This window comes from Mandrillus leucophaeus, unplaced genomic scaffold (assembly GCF_000951045.1).
Source record: "Mandrillus leucophaeus isolate KB7577 unplaced genomic scaffold, Mleu.le_1.0 Scaffold13, whole genome shotgun sequence".
NCBI classification, from domain to species: Eukaryota; Metazoa; Chordata; class Mammalia; order Primates; family Cercopithecidae; genus Mandrillus; species Mandrillus leucophaeus.
This window is the reverse complement of record NW_012101254.1, coordinates 2,921,649-2,924,473: the sequence shown is the minus strand read 5'-3', so window position 1 is coordinate 2,924,473 and position 2,825 is coordinate 2,921,649. Positions and strand designations below refer to the sequence as shown.

At 39.8% G+C, this 2,825-nt stretch overlaps 1 long non-coding RNA gene across 1 annotated transcript in view; it reads right to left on the bottom strand.

Moving 5' to 3' along the window:
- Positions 1-971, bottom strand: part of LOC105533955 — a 38,441-nt gene extending 37,470 nt beyond the window's left edge. The window contains exon 1 of the long non-coding RNA XR_001005190.1: positions 793-971. This is a non-coding gene — a long non-coding RNA (uncharacterized LOC105533955). The remainder of the gene's footprint in view (positions 1-792) is intronic.
- Positions 972-2,825: the final 1,854 nt, after the last annotated feature.

Below are 2,825 nucleotides of genomic sequence, written 5' to 3'. Positions count from 1 at the left end.
TGTCTGAGTCGCAGTGACTCTAACTAAATCAGGGTGGATCTTGGAGTTGCCATGCTAGTATATTTGGAAGTAGAGTACCAAAAAATAACTTCAAAATTTGCTTTGCAACTTGTCACAGTTTGTAAGTAGAACTTAGAACACCACCATTTCTATCAACTGTCTCTTCATCTGAATACTTCAAAGTGGGTTATGAACATTAATTAAGCCTCTAAGCATCCCTGTGACATGGATAATTATACTAGCCATCCCTGCCTTTTGGAAGATCACAGTAAAGGAGGAGGAAGTTACCTGCAGTGAATTCCCCAGGTTAAGCTAATTTGGCAGCAAAACCACCCAGGGAACTTTCCATGATTGCAATCTAAATAATTCTGCACCTGCTTTCCCCAAACATAAACATAACTCTTTTTTCTTTTTTCTTTTTTTTTTTTTTTTTACAGTCTTGCTCTGTTGCCCAGGCCAGAGTGCAGTGGCAGGATCTGTGTTCACTGCAACCTCCGCCTCCCAGGTCCAATCGATTCTCCTGCCTCAGCCTCCTGAGTAGCTAGAATTACAGGCGTGTGCCACCACAGCTGGCTAATTTTTGTATTTTTAGTAGAGACAGTGCTGGCCATGTTGGCCAGGTTGGTCTTGAACTCCTGACCTCAAACAATCCGCCCGTCTCGGCCTCCCAAAGTGCTGAGATTACAGGCATGAACCACAGTACCCGGCCTCCCTAAACATAAACATAACATTTTTATATGAGTTGTTGAAAAAGGAATTCAAATTTACCAAATCAAAAATTAAAAGTCTAACCTGGTGAAGAGAAAAGGCAGGTATACCCTGGGATTAGCCAGAGTTTAGCTGCTCAGAGTTCCTTTCTGTCCAGTTTGCTTCCCAGTGGACTTTTATCCTTCCCTTTTATTTCCATTTCCCAATAAACTGAGAGCCCACAGTGCTGGCCTGTAGTGTGGGAAACAGCCTGAGTTACTGATGCCAGGCATGGCCTAAACAGTCTCCTGTGGGAGAGCTATGCCTACTGGATCCAAAGTGTCTACTTGACTCCACCCCATTTCACTCGTGTGCCAGTTCCTGCTAAACATAGCCCAGCTCCCAGCTGGCAAGGCTCTGAACTATTTTTAGCTGGGTCCAGGGCTCAGGCCAAGAGATCTAGATAGGTAGCTGAGATTCAGCTCTAGTGTTTTAAAAATAATAACCTTTATTGTTTTTCTTTTCATTATAATTTATGTCTTCAGTTTAAACTTTTGGAAATATAGCCGAGAAAAAGTTGTGACCACTTAGAAAACAGCAAAAAGAAAATTAAAATTTTCTGTAATAGTCTTTATCAAGGTATAATATATATAGCAATGTGTACCAATCTTAAATATACATTTTGGTACACTTTTATGTAAGTATATTCTTGTTTAACTGCCACTTCGATCAATATAAAGAAGACTCTACATAGTGGGACACCATCTCTACAAAAAATTTTAAAATTAGCCAGGCATGGTGGCACACACCTACGGTCCCAGCTACTTAGGAGGCTGAGGTGGGAAGATCACTTGAGTCCAGGAGGTGGAGGTTGCAGTGAGCCATGTTCATGCCACTTCCCTTCAGCTTGGGTGACAGAGCAAGATCATATCTTAAAAAAAAAAAAAAGAAAAGAAAAGAAGAAAAAGAAAAAAAGGACATTCCAGCACTCCAAAAAGGTCTCATTCGTCCCTTCCCAGCCAATATCCCTATGACCCAGAGATAAATCCTTTTCTGACTTATAGCACTTTTGATTAGTTTTACCTATTTTGAATTTCATAAAAATGAAATCATACATACTTTTTTTGAAAAAGGGTCTCACTCTATTGTCCAGGCTGGAATGCAGTGGCATGATCAACAGCTCACCGCAGCTTCGACCTCCCTGGTTTGAGTAGCTGGGACCATAGGTGCATGCCGACATGTCTGGCTAAATTTTTTATTTTATTTTTTGTGTAGATGGGGTCTCACAATGCTGTCCAGGCTGGTCTTGAACTCCTGGGCTTAAGCAAACCACCTCCCACCTTGGCCTCCCAAAGTACAGGATTACAGGTACAAGCCACCGTACCCAGTCCATATATACTTTTTAAGTCTGTCTTTGTTCACTCATAATGTCTGTGGGGTTTATCCATGTTGTTACATGTAGTAGTAGATGGTTTTTTGTTTTTACTGTGAAAAATTCTACCACATGAATAAACTGTAATTTATTTATTAGTTCCCCACTGAGTTATTTGGCTTATTTCCAAATTTTGGTTATTAAAAATAAAACTGTCAAGAACATTTTGTCCACATCTTTTAATGGTCATATGCATTCATTTTGGGGGGTACATACCTAGGAGTGAAAGTGCTAAGCCATAGAGAAGGCTTAGATCTAGCTTTCATAGATGTGCCAGTTTTCCAAAGTTGTTGCACCATTTTACAGTCCCACCAGCAATGTGTGGAAGTTCTAATTGCTCTATATCCTCACCAACACTTGATATCATCAGTCTTTTCAATTTTAGCCATTCTGGAGAGTGTGGGTTGGTATCTCATTGTGATTTGCATTTGCATTTGCCTGGTGACTAACGATGTCTTAAGTACCTTTTTCACATACTTACTAGATATTTGGACATCCTCTTCTGTCAAATGCTTGTTCAAGTGTTTTGCCCATTTTATAATTGGGTTGTCTGTCTTTTCCTTATTGGTTTATAAAATTTGAATTCTTCATTGGACAGAGAAAGAAAGAGGTGGATTGCAAACACCTTCTCTCAGTCTGTGACTTGCCCTTTCACAAAAGTTCTTAATTTTAATGAATCCATCAATCTTTCCTTTTATGGTTAGTT